Genomic DNA, 19,645 nt, shown 5'->3' on the forward strand with positions numbered 1-19,645 from the left:
GCAGGGCAGGCACAGAGATCTACTTGCCTTGCGGCCATCCTCCTATGTAAATTTTCTTGCTTATTAAACCTGCCACCTATGAATCTGGAGTGGCCCACCTCTTTCTTCCAACTGTCCTTGCCCTCTTTGTAAAGGGGTCAGTTTTCAAAACAACATTAGCTCTTCATTTTCTAGTGTCTGAGGTTATTGACTTGGGACCCTTCTTATTTATTAATTTTTTTAAAGATTTATTTCTTTATTTCAGAGAGAGAAATCATGAGCAGAGGGGAGGGGCAAGGAGGGCAAGCAGATTGCTCTCTCCGGGTACAGCCCAACACGGGGCTCCGTTCTAGGACTCTGAGATCGTGGCCTGACCTGAAGTCAGACACGTAACAGACTGAGCCACCAGGCACTCCTTTTATTTTTTAATATAGGTGTTTTGGATTATAAGTTCCCCTCCAATTCTTGATTTATTACCATCCCACAAATTTTAGTATGTTGTATTTTCATTTTGACATAAAGAATTTCTAATTACTTTAAAATTTTTTTTCTTCCTTGCTCTATGAGGTATTTGGAAGTGTGTTATTTAGTCTCCAAATATTTAGGGCTTTGCAAGATTTTTTTTCAGTTATTAGTTACTAATTCAATTTTATTATGGTCAGAAAACATAGTTTTATGCTTTGAATATAAAAAACAGTGAACCATATTGAAATATTAAAACTTGTTGTATGACCCAGATATGGTCTATCTTGGTAAATTTTCCATGTGCATGTAAAAAAATGTGTATTATGCTGCTGTAGGTGAAGTATTCTATAAATGTCAGTATAAACTGGCAGGGAGTGTTCAGATCCGTATCTTAACTGATTTTCTGTGTACTTGTTCTATTAGTTATTAAAGAAGTTAAAATTTCTGAGTATAATTGTGGAATTGTCAAGTCTCTCTCTTTTTTTTTTTTTTTTTTTTAAGATTCTATTTATTTGTTCATGAGAGACACAGAGAGAGAGGCAGAGGGAGAAGCAGGTTCCATGCAGGGAGCCCAATGTGGGACTTGATCCTGGGACCTGGGATCACGCCCCGGGCTGAGGGTGGTGCTAAACCGCTGAGCCACCCGGGCTGCCCTCTCTTTGTGGTTCTATGTTTTTGCTTCATACATTTTGAATCTCTGTTATGGATATATAAACATTTAGGATTTTTGTCTTCTTGTTGAATTGACCCTTTTATTGTTATGAAATACTCTTTATTGCTGTTAACATTCTTCGTTCTGAAATCTAGTTTTTCTGATGTTCTTAAAGCATACCAGCTTTTACTTAGTTATAGAATGGCGTCTTTTTCAGATCTTTCATTTTTAACTTTTTGTTGTTGTTTTGTTTAAAATGCGTTTCTCATGGGCAACATATAATCAGAGCTTGCTTTTTATTTCTTTTTTTTGTTTTTTTTTTAGAGCTTGCTTTTTAATGTAAACTGATGATCTCTGTTTTTCAATTATGCATGTGTTTTTTAGAGGTTGTTTTGGGCTTTAAATTATGTATCTTTAACTTTTCACGTCAGCCATCAGGTGGTTATGCCACTTCACATATACAGTATTCCCTGCCCCCAGCTTTGTACTAATTCACTGCATGTTATAAACCCCACTATGTATTTTATTATTATTTTTTGCTTTAAATCATGTCTTATCTTTTAAGGATATTAAAAACATATTTTATATTTACTATTTTCAGTGATATTTTGAAATAATTGTTATATAGGTGGGTGTGGTTGTCTATCTTAATAACTTGAAACCTACTTAATGATGGATTTTTTCTTTTTTCTTTTTTTTTTTTTTTTTGTCTTTCTGGCAGCCAGTATAGGTACCAAATAAATATTTGTCAGAATTTTTGTAATGTGATCTGTAAAAGGTACCTAAACTCTGAATAAGTAAAATCTCATCCAATTCTTGGGACATGTGTGTGGCTCAGTGGTTGAGCGTCTGCCTTTGGCCCAGGTCGTGATCCTGGAGACCCGGGATCAAGTCCTACATCGGGCTTCCTGCATGGAGCCTGCTTCTCCCTCTGCCTGTGTCTCTGCCTCTTTGTGTCTCTCATGAATAAATAAATAAAATTTAAAACAATCTCATCTAATTCTTAATATTTTATAATTTCTCTAGTTTGAGGACATTACTACTTCTGCTCAGAGTTCTACTGTATTTCTTTTAAGATGTCTGTAGCTTTTCAGTTTTAGAAATTTGGGCTTTTCTTCCCAAACATATGTCTCCTTTGTGCTCCCCAGCTACTTTCTCATAGTTCTGAATTATCTTCCTCAATGTACTTACCCTAACTCAGCAACAGTTGAGAGAATGACTTACTTCCCCCTACTTCTTCATAGGATATGGGACTCCTGTTTTCTTTACGCTCTCCTGACAGAAGACTTGATCTCGATGTCCACTAAAGATGGCTTCCCATCTCCCATTCACCAAGCACATTCCCCACAACTCTGACCCTCTGCTCCCATCCATTTTTCAAAACAAAATCTATTTAGAACATTTCATGTGGGAGAATGGAGACACTATTACTTAGGAACCTACCTTTGTAGCCAGACTGACTGGTTTGGAATTCTGACTTGGCCACTTACCAGTCCTGATAGGGCAAGTTACTCAAGCTGTAAAATGGGTAGAGTGCTACTCATCTTATGGAGTTGTTAACAAGAAGAAAAAGAGCTAAGTGCCAAGTGCAGAGTACAGTTAGGACTCAATAAATATTAGTTCTTACTGATATTATTACACAAATAAACTTATCATATAGTTCCTTACTTTGCTATATTTATCAAGCATGTCCTTTTCCTTTTTTCTAGTAGATAACACTCATTCTCAAACACTTCATATGTATGTGGATAAAGGATAATTTCGTATAAAAAATAGAAGTTTTCAAAAATGTATTACTGAATATATTAAAAATTAGCAGATTGTTTCAACTAGAGAAAGCCCTCTAGCTAAGTTATTTTCAATATTGTACTGGAATGGAGTACAGAATCAAATATCTTGAATTGCATAACCCAAGATAATTCCCTTTTTCTTAGTCTTTCATATATTATGCTAGTTTTTTGGTCCTAAATCTAAAGCTTTTATGCATGTGTGTATTTTTCACATACAACTTCATCATGTAATTGCTAATCTTTATACCAGAAATAAAAATTTTCTTATCAAATATAAAATGTGAATATGACTGTTGCTTTCTCCTATAAGTACTATGAAACTTAATTTGCATGGGCAACATGTAGCTTACATATGGGGTATTACAGATATAACATGATAAAATTTACATGCAAAGTTTAGAAGCACTTAGAGTCTCAATACTTCATACCTGTATTAAATGTCTACTGAATTACATACTCTACAAAAGCATTGCTGTTGTAGTTATACCTAAAATGGCAGCAAGATCAACAAGATACCATTATTTTCTACCCAAAGATGCATCCTCAGTGCAATACCTCCAGCATGGAGAAATTCATTTACTGCTTTACTTATAAGAATATATGTGGTTTTGCTTCTGCTGCAGGATCACAAAATTCATAGTTTCTCTTGCAGTTATGCATTCAGATTAGTTCAAAGATTGCTTAAGGATAGTCTATCTTGCTTCTTGTGAGACAAGTATCTGTGTGCTTTTCTCAGAGACTTTTTCCCCCTTTTTTGTTTCTGGGTATTAGAAATCTACCTGGTTCATTAATGTGTTAAAAACTTTTCAAGGGAAAGATGGACATATATGTGAAATGTTACACTTAATACTGCCCTTGCTGTCAGAAATCATCATATTTTCTTGCATATTGAGAATTCAGATACGGGCATTTGAGTTGCAACTTGTTGGTTTACAAGTACAAGTCTAGCTAGGAGACAAGAACACCAAGACACAAAGGATCGAAACACCTAAAGGGGTTTTTAAAGCTACTCCTTGCAGATCAAATTCAGCCCACTGACTTGTAAATAAAATTTTACTGGAAAACAGCCAGGAGCCTTCATTTATTTATTATCTGTGACTGCTTATATTTACAATGGCAGAATTTAGTTGTTGCCACAGAAAGACTATGGCTGGCAAAGTCCAAAGAAATAGTCACAGATAAAGAGCTTCTTAACTTTGTTCTAGAATGTTAAATATGGGGGAATCCCTGGTTTGGCTCAGTGGTTTGGCGCTTGCCTTCGGCCCACAGCGTGATCCTGAAGTCCTAGAATCGAGTCCCACATCCAGCGTGATCCTGAAGTCCTAGAATCGAGTCCCACATCGGGCTCCCTGCATGGAGCCTGCTTCTCTCTCTCCCTGTGTCTCTGCCTCTTTCTCTGTGTCTCTCATGAATAGATAATAAAATCTTAAAAAAAAAAGAATGTTAAATATGCATGCATTGTTGATTTTGATATGGATTTGTTAGTGTCCTGCAGTCTATTTGGCCAGCCTTCGCCTTTCTACTTTTCTAAATACCAGACTTTTGTCCCTTCTTCTGGAGAACAGTCCTTAATACTTGGGTGTGAACATCAAAGGACTATCACCCTATTGAATATTAGCTCTCCAACTTTTCATGGTACTTTGAGGGAGGTTTCTGAGTCACCTGCTGTACTGGTGGTGGTGTCTCTCTTTTCTACTTTGTCTCAATTAATCCTGTCAGGTATCCTTGGTTTCTTATTCTCTATGAAGGAGATAGGAATCTATCTAAAATTTTAAGTATTTTCTATAAAGAATCAGATATTTATTTTGATAATTCACTATTAATTCAATATCTAGTGCCAGAAATGCCTTAACTAGCATTCATTTGAAATTCCCTTAAAAATTTTATTTTGTATTTTTAACTCATAAAACTTCTCTTAATCGCTCATGATAAATGCAACCTCAGAAACATTGATTTTAGAGTCTATAGAGCCAATGTTGTTTGTTACCAAAAGGTTTTATTCTGATATTTTTATGTAAAAATTTCCAACAAAGGTCAAAAATGATTATTTGACAGCACTTATTACATATTCCTCTACTGTGCATCACTTTTAATTTGTTGTCCAATGAAAAACCAAATACAGTTCCCTGGAAAGAAGACCACAGTGTCCTGGGGGCTGTGATAATTGCATAGAAACAGAGTCCTCTTGTCCTTCAAACCAAAGGGATCTCATAGTTCTAGGCTACAGGTCTGCTGGCTGGTTGTCTGATGTTTAAGTCTTAAAAAGGCAGAAGCAATATTCTGTCCCCACCTCACTCTCTCTTTTTTAACCTTTAGAGGCATAAAATTGTGTGTTGGCTAAAGAAAAATCAGGTCCTTGTGTTTTCCTTTTTATTATTTTATTTGATCAAGTAATTTTTCTCCTTCTTCATTCAGTTTTTTGAGGAGCCACTCTTACAACTCAACATTAAATGGCTGACCCACTGGGACGCCTGGGTGGCTCAGCAGTTGAGCATCTGCCTTTGGCTCAGGGCCTGATCCCAGATTCCCGGGGGTCAAGTCCCACATCGGGCTCCCTGCAGAGAACCTGCTTCTCTTCCCTCTGCCTGTGTCTCTGCTTGTCTTTCTGTGTCTCTCATGAATAAATAAAATCTTAAAAAAATAAAAAAAAAATAAATGGCTGACCCACCATCATAAGAGCCTGAGTGGTGACAACTGCTCTAAAATATAAGCAGATGTTTTCTACACATGACTGTACACTGATAAGGATTTTGGAATTAAGGGCCCATCAGCCATGGCTGAATATATTTCTGCCATAATACTCTCCAAGTCTGCAGTAATTTTTTCATAATATGAAAAACTGAGCTGTGAATTTCTGTTCTGTTTTCTATCAATAAGAAATAGGATGATGAACTATCAACTCATACAATAGTGATTACTGTGAACATTATATAAACCAGATGCACAGAGGATTCTTTAACTCAAGATTTCAACTAGAATGAAAACACTTCTCCTAGGGTACCTAATGGGTACCCATTATATGTCCTATCTCTTTCCCTTCCTTATTCTTACCTTCTTTCTATCATAATTTGGCATGCCTATACTTGAAAACCTCAATAAATAAAAGTTGATGACTCAAATATGTGATTTGTGCCATATAATCTGAAAATCGTTTCCATGTTTTGAAATCCCTGAATAGTTAACCGTCTTCTTGCCTTCTGGATTTTCTAGTATTCTATAGACTCTAACTTGGGCATTTCAGAATATAGAATGCCATGGAGACATATGGTGATAGTAAAACTTAATATCATTGCAAGATTCTAATAGAGATAAAATGATAAAGTTATGATCCACTAAACCTTCTGTGCAATGAAGGTCAAAGAATAGAGCGTCTCTGCATTGCTCAGAGGCTGACAGTATCTGTGCAGTTTAGTTCTGGCCCAAATTAATTTTACATGAGGAGAGTATAAAAGCTTCAAACTAAATATATATTGTTTCTATAAAAAGTCACTGATCTTTCTTTTCTTTTAGCTCAGTATGTAATCTTGAAACATTATCTGTTAAATAATAAATTAGGGAATCAAAAGCCTCTTTTTATTAATCCTATAGAATGCCAGATATAGAACATATCTAAATTACGTATTGAAGAATTAAAATCAAAAGTTCAAAACTTGAATTAATTGGTTAAAAAAAGGGGGCATTCATCTTCTTTCTTTCTCTTAAAATTTCAGGAAATTAATAGTCAATTCAAGAATCTCGAGACTGTGGTTTGCTACCATATTTTATGAGTGAGAGTCCAGTGTCCCTTTATCCTGTCCCTCTATAAATTGTGAGAATGGATCAGAAACCAAGAATATAACTATTTAGGAATCTGATTTTACCTGAGTGAATCATTTTATCCTGCCATGTCTTTGTATCTGTGAGCAGTGAATTATTCTAGACTGTATATGCAAGTGAAATAAAGGCAGAACTTCAATTGGGAAAGTAATTGTGCAGCTAAAGTTTTCTCAGCAAACCACTGGGTGGAGAAGATGGACTTTGGTGTGAAGGAATGGATACGATTCAGGTTATTAACTCTTTGTCACCAAAGCTGTAATGATTTAAATGCTGTGCAATTATGAAAGCTTCCCCCTTGCCCTAGCTTTTCCTGTGTGTGTGGATGCTTACGTGTCAGCAGTCAGTGATGTCTTGGTACTTTCAATGATTAAGTATGATCATTTAGTGTAGGACACTTAAAATTGAAAATGTATATGCATGCATCAGCTTCAAAAATAATCACCCCAAACATTGCTTACCTTTTTAAAATAATATATATATATATATATATATATATATATGGATTATCTTAGAGAAAGAGAGAGAGTGTGGTGGAGAAGGGTAGAGGAAGAGAAAGTCTTAAGCAGACTCAGTGTTGAATGCTCAGTGCGGACCCCCAGGCAGGGCTCTATTTCAAGGACCTGAGATCATACCCTGAGCCAAAACCAAGAATTGGACATTTAGCCAACTGCACCACCCAGGTGTCCGTATGATAATCTAAATTTTTTATTTAAGTATAGTTGACTGGGACACCTGGGTGACTCAGTGGTTGAACATCTGCCTTTGGCTCAGGTCGTGATCCTGGGATCGAGTCCTCCATCAGGTTCCCTGGAGGGAGCCTGCTTTTCCCTCTGCCTGTGTCTCTGCCTCTCTCTCTCTCTCTGTGTCTCTCATGAATATTAAATATTCATTTAAATATTAATTAAATATTTTTTTAAAAATAAAAATAAGTATAGTCGACACAATGTTTACATAAACATTGCCTATCTTTATTAGTATCATGGGTTTTGAGTTCAAGTGACAAGGACAATAAAACAAACTGAGTTTTAAATGACATGTCTCATCTAACTCCTTGTTTTCTCTAGTTTTTATGAGGGATATACTTATAGAAGTGAAATTATGGAATTGATGAAAGGATATATTTTTCTAAATAATTTGTTCTAACTGAGAACTTTATGGGTCCTAGTTCCACAGTGCATGCTGCCATCCTCTGATTGAATCTGATTAATATAGCTGTAGACAAGCTGTAATCTAACATTTAGTGAATCAGGTACCTTGGCGTAGAGAAATAATAAGATGCTATTTTGTTTGCTTGTTGGAGATCTCCAAATTTTCCATTTGTGTCTTCTTTTTTTATTATTATCATATTTTCTTAATATGAGAATTCTTCTGCATCGTATACATGTTTTTTCTTGCTGTTTTATCATTTACCAGTCCTGGTGAGCTACATTCAAGCCCCCTATGTCTTTCAGAATTTAAGCCATATTGTTGCATACATAGGACCAATGTAATTTATATTACTTCCAATAATAATTAAAGTTATTTATAAGCAAACATAAATAGAGATTTGTCCATTATCTTCCAAATTCAATTAACTTCTAAGAGAACTATGGAGAAGCAATGTGCAATAGCATAAGAGAGCATTGCAGGGATCGGATATACCTGTCATGATTGTTGACCTATACACCAACAAATTGAGAATGGCTTGTTTCCTCTGAATCCACAACATGGCTATCAGTTAAGGTGAATGCCAACTAGGGTCAAGAACCACATACTTTATGAGTTTGTAGTTAAATGAATAATGAAATTTCATATTGCTTTTAGTTTGGGTTTCCAGAGATCTCAGTGAGGTTAGAGCAGTGATTCTCTAATCATTGTCCCAGGACTAGCAGCATCAACATCACCTAGAAACTTGTTAAGAGATTTAAATTCTCAGATGCCACCCATGATTTACTGAATCAGAAACTCTGGGTGCGACATCCCTCAGTCTGTGTTTAACAAGTTCTGCATGTGATTTTGATGCATCCTACATGTTAATAACCATTTGTTTGGGTATGATACTGTTTCAGTCCATACTGTTAAGATCTAAAACAGTGATTGGGGGATCCCTGGGTGGTTCAGCGGTTCAGCGGTTCAGTGCCTGCCTTTGGCCCAGGGCATGATCCTGGGGTCCCGGGATCGAGTCCCACGTCGGGCTCCCTGCATGGAGCCTGTTTCTCCCTCCTCCTGTGTCTCTGCCTCTCTCTCTCTCTATGTCTATCATAAATAAATAAATAAATCTTTAAAAAAATAAAATAAAACAGTGATTGGTGCTGTATGGGACATTAGTCTGAACTTGTATGTCCAGATATATCCCAAGAGAGGTTTCTTCTTCAAAAACTTCTGCATCTGAAAAATACAGAACATCATTAGCTATGCCAGTGCAACTTTAAATGATAGTTGACAGCATGCTATTTTAGAGGATAGGAGAGTTTTGAAATAATTACTGAAGTTTAGAGCAATACACTGTTAACAAAGTAAGTCGAAGTTACTAGTGGTATTTTGCAAATAGATTTGTCCAGTATTTAATATTTAATAAAATATGCAGAGTGTTAATTATTGAGGCTGTAAATACTTTTTAAACCCAATAGGTGATTAATTGACCCAAATTGTAGGTTTTGTTTTTTGACCTTAACCCAACCTTCCGCATCAGCCAATAGGAAATCCATAAAGCACGCAATGCTTTATAATCTATCATGTAGGATTCAGTGACCCAAACTATATAATTTGTCTTGCTAACTTTAGCTCTGTCTATATAAAATCATACTTCTGGATTTTATATGATTGTAAATGAGTGTAATAAAACATAAGATCTAAGCAGATTATGTCAAAATTGATTAAAGGCATTGGCCAAGGAATCTCCTGGTCGTTTTCACTGGAAGCACACACACAAATCTGGTGATGGTGTTCACACTTGCTAATGAGTAACTGACAAAGTAAAGAAGTGTCTTTAGAAATCTATGAGTAAGTTAATTAAAGGGCGAATCCAGAGGAAGTCACTGTAGCTGTCAAGATTTATTTTCTTCAGCTTGCAGTTGAGAAACGCTAGGAATAAAGAGCGAATGTATTCAGAAACATGCATAAGAAAATAATTCAGTTTCTCAGATTCTCACACAGTGACCCATCTGCTTAGAACACATTGACTATTAATGATTGATTCCATTTCTTTAGCAGGTGTGTAGTAGGTGCCTGCCGTACAATGGACGCTAGCATATCAAAATAGATTACAATAGATGACTGCACTGACCATCATCTAGGTAGTAATACTTTTCTGTAATCCAATAACTGCTTTTTAAAGCACTTTACTAAAATTAGAACATATCAAAGGCTGAGGCAAAATGTGCTTCAGAATTACATTTACCACCAACATCATGCTCTTTCCTTCCTAAGACAAAAGGAGCAATGTTCCTTCATTTAAAAAGTAGAATAATAATTTTAAAAATCCATTTTGGCACCCCCAGTTGCCATGGTAAAAAAAATGACAAGTGGCCTTGATGTGCTTTCACTATGTATCAATAATAAGCTAACCATTTGGGAGCATTCATTCTCTTCAGACATGTCTTTTGAGCAGAAATGCTATATGCTTTTATTAACTCATGAAGGAGGTGTTATTCATACAGTACTTAATTTAGCAATTATCAAATAAGTTGTTTTTTAAGAAATGAAGCAATAGGAGATAGAGCAAAGACTCAGTTTACTAGCATTTCCCCTGTTCCCTTTCTATTTATTTTTCCTTTGGAGCAATGGTCCAGGAGACAAAGAATGAAATCTATAAACCACATTCTGGATAATAAAATTTATTTTGGACTTCTCTAAACACCACTTAGGAAAGTCCCAACCAAATATAGAAGAGCATTAAAAGAAGATGAGCTTCAGCTTTTAGCTCTCTGATGAATCATCTGTACTTGCCCTGTTATCCGACCTGGCTTCCACCCGATTCCCAACACTGGGGGATAACTTGTTATTACTGGTGAGTCTTGTTTCACTGTCACCTCTTGATTCATAATCCTTTTGAGTTGGGAAAGTAACTATAATTATTTCAGCATAAAAATAAGGTAAGTAGCTGTTTTAGGAAATTCAACTTAACTATTCTTCTAGTCTAGATATTACCTTTAGCTACAGATTCCCATCATACAACTCTTTATCGTATTTCACATTATTTGCCTTATTTTTAGAATCTTATTTCTTTCCAAATGGGTGTTCATAGATCACCAATTGCTTTCTCATTCTTTAACCGATTGCTTCCTCCTTCTGGGGGCCCACTGATTTAGCAACTAATATCTTTTCCTAGATGCGTAGATCTGAAATGATGCTTTCTGACTCTTGTTGTTGAAGGTCCTATGCCTGCAGGTAAAATTCAATGGCTCACTAGTCAGGTTTTATGAGCGCTTTCACACTTTTTAGATATTTCAGCAAATGGTAAGAAACTTCTTGCCATAGAGTCCGTGGACTCTCTCTACTGGTTCTAAATGTCTACCTAACAAAAGACAAAACACCCTGTAAGTAGTGACTGAACAACTAGGTCTCACATTTTAGATGTAATCAGGGGAAATGGATTTATATCTCAACTTATGTTTCTTTATACCCAAAGAATAACAGTGACAACCTGAACCTTTAGGCAAAGAGCTTTTTATGTTTAAGAAGTGTTAGCCTGAATGAAATTAATTTATTTAAAACTTTAATCATAGTAGATTCCAAAAGTAAGATACCATCAATGATGTCTGTTAGAATTGTATTGTTCTTAGTAGTACTATTAATATTACTAAAGAGGAATGTAATCTTATTACTATAGTGTTCATGTTTTCAGTTTTTTAAATACCTTTTCATATTTATTATTTACCTCATTGCATATGACAACTGATGATCAACTAAACGATGTTTTATTTTTATTAATTTTTAAAAAAATTATGTTTAAATTCCAGTTAATTAACATAGTGTAATATTAGCTTCAGGTACACAGTATAGTGATTTGACACTTCCATATATTACCCAGTGCTCATCACGAGTGCACTCTTTAATCCCCATTGCATATTGCACCTATCTTCTCATCCACCTCCCCTCTGGTAACCATTAGTTTGTTCTCTATAGTGAAGAGTCTATTTCTTGGTTTGCCTCTCTTTTTCCTTTTGCCCATTTATTTCTTAAATTCCACATATGAGTGAAATCATATGGTATTTATCTTTGGCTGGCTTATAATATTTAGCACAATACTATCTAGCTCCATCCATGTTGTTACAAATGGCAAGATTTCATTCTCTCTTATGACCGAGGAATATTCCATTGTATATGTGTGTACCACATCTTTATCCATTCATCAATCAATGGGTACTTGGGCAGTTTCCATAATTGGTTATTGTAGGTAATGCTGCTATAAACATTGGGATGCATTTATCCTTTTGAATTAGTACTTTTGTATTCTTTGGGTAAATACCTAGTAGCGCAATTGCTGGATCATAGAGAAGTTCTACATTTTACTTTCTGAGGAAACTCCATACTATTTTCCAGAGTGCCTCACCAACACTTTGCATGACCACCAACAGTGTAAGACAGTTCCCCTTTCTCTGTATTCTAACAAACATCTGTTGGCTCCTGTGTTGTTAATTTCAGCCATTCTGACAGGTGTGATGTGATATCTCATTGTAATTTTTATTCATATTTTCCTGATGATGAATGATGTTGAACATCTTTTCTTATGTCTATTGGCCATTTGTATGTCAGGGTGCTTGGCTGGCTCAGCTGGAAGAGCATGTGACTCTTGATCTCAGGGTGATGAGTTTGAGCCTCATGCTGGGTGTAGAGATTACTTAAAAACAAATATATAAATAAATGTAAATGATATTTTAATCTAGGACAACATATCTAAATTATTAAAACAAAAATAGAATGCAAATGTTCTGAATTCCAACTTCGAAAACCATTCTGCTACACCATGCTTCCACTTCCCTCTTTTAAAAATGTGGGATGCATTGTCATAGTTATCAGTCTTCTGAAAATAACCTTGAAAGTTCAAAAATACCTATTTTGAGCACCAATGTATAAGCCAGTTTACTTAAGCTAGACCAAGAAATATTTGAAAAAAGTAAAATTTCTCTTTAGGAATTGAGTGATTCTTTCCAAAATATAACTAAGCTCTTGTTGCCCCTCAGAGGCCTTTAGTCAAATTGACATTCACCCCTGGGAAGCCTGCAACCCACAAATATTGTAGATCTCTGTTTGACCTCAAATCCTTTATAGTCTTTCTCTCTCTTCTCTTTTGCTCATTTTGTATAAACTAACAGTTAAAAATCTCAGTAATTGACCCACTAAACAATCCACAGATGAAAATTATTAGATTTATGGTCATTTAATAGAACTTAATTCTTTACAGCATACTATATAACTTACTTTTTTAATTATGCTTTTTGTTATTTATTCTCTGTCTCTCTTTGTTAGAATATAAGTTTCACAAAGGAAAGGAACCTATTATTAAAAGATATATCCTCAGTATCTTGAATAGTCCATGGCACATAGTAAGTGCTCAATTAATATTTGTGGCAAGAATTCATGGGGGAGCGGGGGAACTATCCATGATGTCATCCCTGCCTTTCCAGACAATAATACTTAATATATATAATCCTTTTGAGTGCTTAACGTGTTCCAGACATTGTCTTAAGTACCTTATATAGATTACCTCATTTGTTCTTCAAATCAACGCTTTAAAAGTACTACTGATATTAATCCTGTTTTATAAATAAAAGACTAGAGTTTCTAGGGGGAAATACCTTGCTCAAGGTAATATGGATAGCAAATGGTAGAGCTCCAACAAGCCCAGGCAGTTTTATTCCATGGCTCACATTCTTATCTACTACAGCTTATGTTTTAAAGGTAGTTTCTGTTTTGTCTAAACCAAAGAGTAATTCTAATGGTGAAAATTTTAGGCTTCACAGAAAGAAGAAGTGGTCATGACAAGTCCAAAAGGAAGACATTTCTTTTTTTTTTTTAAGATTATTTATTTATTTATTCATGAGAGACACCCAGAGAGAGAGGCAGAGACACAGGCAGAGGGAGAAGCAGACTCCATGCAGGGAGCCCAATGTGGGACTTGATCCTGGGATTCCAGGATCACGCCCTGGGCCAAAGGCTCAACCACTGAGCCACCCAGGAGTCCCTAAAAGGAAGACATTTCTTAAGAGGAAAATTCTTAAATTATATCCTCTTACCTGTTCCATCAAGCAAGTCCACCCAAGAATCTACAACCTGGCTTGCCATTGGAATTGCCTTTTATTGTTAATAGTAGAATCTAAGGGTTTTTTTTCTATTTAAATTCTCAGTATTTTCCTCTCCTTATGTTTTCAACCAAATCTGTTGACTAGAGATCAGATAGGTATGCCTTTTGGAGGGTATGTGATCAACCTCGTGCTTTCCCAGGGCTAATCAAGGAATGTAGTGATGTACTAAGAGACAGACTCACCAGTGACATAGCCAGTCCCTGGTCCAGAGCAGTTTGGGAGCAGAGATAGTGCAGAAGAGAAGGATGACATTGTGAAGATCCAGAGCACAGAATGTGTCAAATATTTGGAGAAGGAATAAAAGAGTGAGGGACAGACACCCTAACTGTATCTCTGAAGGAAAGGTTCAAAGCATGCATGCCTAGAAGGATGGTGGTGCTGACATTAACAGAGGAACAGAGTGGAGAAAACATGTTTTTATTATATTTTTCTGAAATGCTGAATCGGATTTGCCAGCCATGAAGATGGAATAAAGACTTTTTCAGACATGCAAAGTCTGAAATATAGCTCCTATGCAACCTTTGATAGAAAGCCTCTGACAGATGTGCTCCACCAAAATGAGGAAATAGACCACAAAAAGAGACATAGGACTTGGGAGAAAGCAGTACAACATAGAAGAGGCAAAGAGAATCCCCACGATGATGGCAAAAGATGATTCCAGGATGGTAGCTTTGTCGTAGAACAACATAGTCTGGATTGGAGTAGGTTAGAGGCTCTAGGAGTGATTTCATAAATAGGAAAAACCTGATGAAATATCAAATATATTTGTATATGTTGCAACTCAATTTTTCCAACAAGGAGGGAGTTAATTAATTGAAATATCTATTAATATATGAAAAGTTGAAAATGGAAACATTAAATCTAGAGTAAACAAAAGCTATGCAAGAAAGGAAAATTAGTGCACTACAAGGCTCAGCTGCAAATAGATTTATGTGGTATTATCTTTGTAAATATTAAATAGTAATCTCAACACATGTTTGTTCTACTGGGAGAATGAGAAGAGGTAAGAAGGAAGAAGTGATGTGTGGAAGTGTGGGCAAAAAAGAGCTAAATCTTCATTTGCTTTACTGAGAAATCAGGAAATAATAGCTAAAGTAAATAAAAAAAGAAAAAAACAAAAGACATCATAAATAAATTATTAAATGCATACAAGTAAAGCAAAAGAATCACCTAAAAGAGTTGAAAGTCTTTGCCTTTGAGTAAAAGAGCATGGGGAGTGGTGATGACAGTCTGCTTTTATTTAAACTCTAAACTCTATAGAATAGTAGAATCTTCAAAATATCTGTATATGTAACTCTAATTAAAAAAAAAAACTGCAGGAAGGCAGAAAAGAATGGATTCATCTTAGCTAGATGGATGGATGATTCCAATTAAGGGTCAAGATAATGCAGAAAAGGAAAGTACAAATTAAGAAATTTCAGGGACTTTGGCTTCAGATTAGTCTCTTACTTCACCAAAAAGAGAATGAGCTAATGTCTTCTGAAAGTCAAAGCAGTTGAATATTAGAAAATGGTGGGATTGTGACAGAGGGAAGATGTATAAAAAGATTGTCAGTCAAACTGACATATATAACCTGCATTTGTAGTTAGTGCATGTTTGTGGTTTTCTGTATAATCTATGATTAGTGAACTTGGGAGCTAAAGAGTTGGGAAATGGTGAAGGTGATTCAAAGGAAGGACAGGATTCTAGGTTGTTTCCAGCCCTTCAGAATTTAGAGAAGGAAATGAAGCCATATTTGAGAAACCACCAGGAAAATTAGAAGAGATCAAGAGACTGGGGGTTATAATTACAAAGAAGAAGAGAATGAGAAAACAGGATGTGAGATGGATGTCAGAGATGGGAATTGCAGCATTTGGGACTATACTGTAGAACTTCTTCAAGCCATATTGAAGTAGGCGAATCCCCAGTCCAAATAGTCATCATCAAGCCGGTCTGTAGCAACAGGTGACACTAAGGTAGCCATTGGGAGTCTATATCTTCAAGGCAGGAGCTCAGTCACATTGTCCTTAAGTGCAATGTAGAGATGGAAAATGTACCCAGTGGACCAGGGTTCTGATGGTCCTCCCTAAAAGATCACAACAGCAAACATACTCACTCGAGTTTGACACGGCAATCAACTCCAGGCAAGAAGCAGACCTGGAAATTGCCTTCAAGCCTGTGGTCCTGTGCTCACGTTGTGCTAGGAATGCACTACAGTTCTGCAAGCAGTTAATCAATCAAAGTGTGTAGTTTCTGAAATATGCAGATAAATTAGGAAGGAAAATTGAATCTTTGTTATGTGATTTTTCTTAATGATTAGAGTGTGTTCTAAATAAACAGAAAAACAAATTGATTGCCAAAAACTATATTAATGTGCTTTTAATTCACAAGGGTTAAGCATATAAAAGTCAGGATATTGAAAGTTAAGATTCTCATAGAAACATTAATTTGACAACATTATGCATACTAGGTGTGGGAGGTTTATATTTTATAGCATAAAAGCAGTAGGAAATATTGCAAAATGTGGCTCAGTTAAACAAAATGAAATAAGAAATTTAGGAGAAAGTCACTAAATGCGATTATGGAAAAAAAAAGTGTCTTGCAACCTCCAAAGAAAGGTTATAAAATTTAAAATTAGGAAATAATGCCTTCAAATCTTTTCAAAAAATGTTTTCAATGGAAATTATTCATTTTTATCAGAAATCAATTTCCCTAGCACATTGTATGTTATGACATGAGTTTATGCCTTTCTTTTTTTTTTTAATTTATTTTTTATTGGTGTTCAACTTACTAACATACAGAATAACACCCAGTGCCCGTCACCCATTCACTCCCACCCCCCGCCCTCCTCCCCCTCCACTACACCTAGTTCGTTTCCCAGAGTTAGCAGTCTTTACGTTCTGTCTCCCTTTCTGATATTTCCCACACATTTCTTCCCCCTTCCCTTATATTCCCTTTCACTATTATTTATATTCCCCAAATGAATGAGAACATATAATGTTTGTCCTTCTCCAACTGACTTACTTCACTCAGCATAATACCCTCCAGTTCCATCCACGTTGAAGCAAATGGTGGGTATTTGTCATTTCTAATAGCTGAGTAATATTCCATTGTATACATAAACCACATCTTCTTTATCCATTCATCTTTCGTTGGACACCGAGGCTCCTTCCACAGTTTGGCTATCGTGGCCATTGCTGCTAGAAACATCGGGGTGCAGGTGTCCCGGCGTTTCATTGCATTTGTATCTTTGGGGTAAATCCCCAACAGTGCAATTGCTGGGTCGTAGGGCAGGTCTATTTTTAACTGTTTGAGGAACCTCCACACAGTTTTCCAGAGTGGCTGCACCAGTTCACATTCCCACCAACAGTGTAAGAGGGTTCCCTTTTCTCCGCATCCTCTCCAACATTTGTTGTTTCCTCCCTTGTTAATTTTCCCATTCTCACTGGTGTGAGGTGGTATCTCATTGTAGTTTTGATTTGTATTTCCCTGATGGCAAGTGATGCAGAGCATTTTCTCATATGCATGTTGGCCATGTCTATGCCTTCCTCTGTGAGATTTCTGTTCATGTCTTTTGCCCATTTCATGATTGGATTGTTTGTTTCTTTGGTGTTGAGTTTAAGAAGTTCTTTATAGATCTTGGAAACTAGCCCTTTATCTGATATGTCATTTGCAAATATCTTCTCCCATTCTGTAGGTTGTCTTTGAGTTTTGTTGACTGTATCCTTTGCTGTGCAAAAGCTTCTTATCTTGATGAAGTCCCAATAGTTCATTTTTGCTTTCGTTTCTTTTGCCTTCGTGGATGTATCTTGCAAGAAGTTACTATGGCCGAGTTCAAAAAGGGTGTTGCCTGTGTTCTTCTCTAGGATTTTGATGGAATCTTGTCTCACATTTAGATCTTTCATCCATTTTGAGTTTATCTTTGTGTATGGTGAAAGAGAGTGGTCTAGTTTCATTCTTCTGCATGTGGATGTCCAATTTTCCCAGCACCATTTATTGAAGAGACTGTCTTTCTTCCAATGGATAGTCTTTCCTCCTTTATCGAATATTAGTTGCCCATAAAGTTCAGGGTCCACTTCTGGATTCTCTATTCTGTTCCACTGATCTATGTGTCTGTTTTTGTGCCAGTACCACACTGTCTTGATGACCACAGCTTTGTAGTACAACCTGAAATCTGGCATTGTGATGCCCCCAGATATGGTTTTCTTTTTTAAAATTCCCCTGGCTATTCGAGGTCTTTTCTGATTCCACACAAATCTTAAAATAATTTGTTCTAACTCTCTGAAGAAAGTCCATGGTATTTTGATAGGGATTGCATTAAACGTGTATATTGCCCTGGGTAACATTGACATTTTCACAATATTAATTCTGCCAATCCATGAGCATGGAATATTTTTTCATCTCTTTGTGTCTTCCTCAATTTCTTTCAGAAGTGTTCTATAGTTTTGAGGGTATAGATCCTTTACATCTTTGGTTAGGTTTATTCCTAGGTATCTTATGCTTTTGGGTGCAATTGTAAATGGGATTGACTCCTTAATTTCTCTTTCTTCAGTCTCATTGTTAGTGTATAGAAATGCCACTGACTTCTGGGCATTGATTTTGTATCCTGCCACGCTACCGAATTGCTGTATGAGTTCTAGCAATCTTGGGGTGGAGACTTTTGGGTTTTCTATGTAGAGTATCATGTCATCGGCGAAGAGGGAGAGTTTGACTTCTTCTTTGCCAATTTGAATGCCTTTAATGTCTTTTTGTTGTCTGATTGCTGAGGCTAGGACTTCCAGTACTATGTTGAACAGCAGTGGTGAGAGTGGACATCCCTGTCTTGTTCCTGATCTTAGGGGAAAGGCTCCTAGTGCTTCCCCATTGAGAATGATATTTGCTGTGGGCTTTTCATAGATGGCTTTTAAGATGTCGAGGAATGTTCCCTCTATCCCTACACTCTGAAGAGTTTTGATCAGGAATGGATGCTGTATTTTGTCAAATGCTTTCTCTGCATCCAATGAGAGGATCATATGGTTCTTGGTTTTTCTCTTGCTGATATGATGAATCACATTGATTGTTTTACGGGTGTTGAACCAGCCTTGTGTCCCAGGGATAAATCCTACTTGGTCATGGTGAATAATTTTCTTAATGTACTGTTGGATCCTATTGGCCAGTATCTTGTTGAGAATTTTTGCATCCATGTTCATCAGGGATATTGGTCTGTAATTCTCCTTTTTGGCGGGGTCTTTGTCTGGCTTTGGAATTAAGGTGATGCTGGCTTCATAGAACGAATTTGGAAGTACTCCATCTCTTTCTATCTTTCCAAACAGCTTTAGGAGAATAGGTATGATTTCTTCTTTAAACGTTTGATAAAATTCCCCTGGGAAGCCATCTGGCCCTGGACTCTTGTGTCTTGGGAGATTTTTGATGACTGCTTCAATTTCCTCCCTGGTTATTGGCCTGTTCAGGTTTTCTATTTCTTCCTGTTCCAGTTTTGGTAGTTTGTGGCTTTCCAGGAATGCGTCCATTTCTTCTAGAAATACGCCTAATTTATTGGCGTATAGCTGTTCATAATATGTTTTTAAAATCGTTTGTATTTCCTTGGTGTTGGTAGTGATCTCTCCTTTCTCATTCATGATTTTATTAATTTGAGTCTTCTCTCTCTTCTTTTTAATAAGGCTGGCTAATGGTTTATC

General features: G+C 36.2%; 1 protein-coding gene across 2 annotated transcripts in view; it reads left to right on the plus strand.

The window, feature by feature from the left end:
* The window catches only part of LOC140629560 (membrane-associated guanylate kinase, WW and PDZ domain-containing protein 2-like), a 234,263-nt gene that overhangs the window by 130,542 nt on the left and 84,076 nt on the right, over nt 1-19,645 (plus strand). The window contains exon 1 of one of the 2 annotated variants that reach the window (XM_072819066.1): nt 10,544-10,690. The exons of the other annotated variant lie outside the window; for it this stretch is intronic. The gene's annotated coding sequence lies outside the window, so the exon portion shown is untranslated. Of the gene's footprint in view, nt 1-10,543; nt 10,691-19,645 lie in introns of those variants that run through there. 2 annotated transcript variants of the gene reach the window in all.

This window comes from Canis lupus (assembly GCF_048164855.1).
Source record: "Canis lupus baileyi chromosome 16 unlocalized genomic scaffold, mCanLup2.hap1 SUPER_16_unloc_3, whole genome shotgun sequence".
NCBI classification, from domain to species: domain Eukaryota; kingdom Metazoa; phylum Chordata; class Mammalia; order Carnivora; family Canidae; genus Canis; species Canis lupus.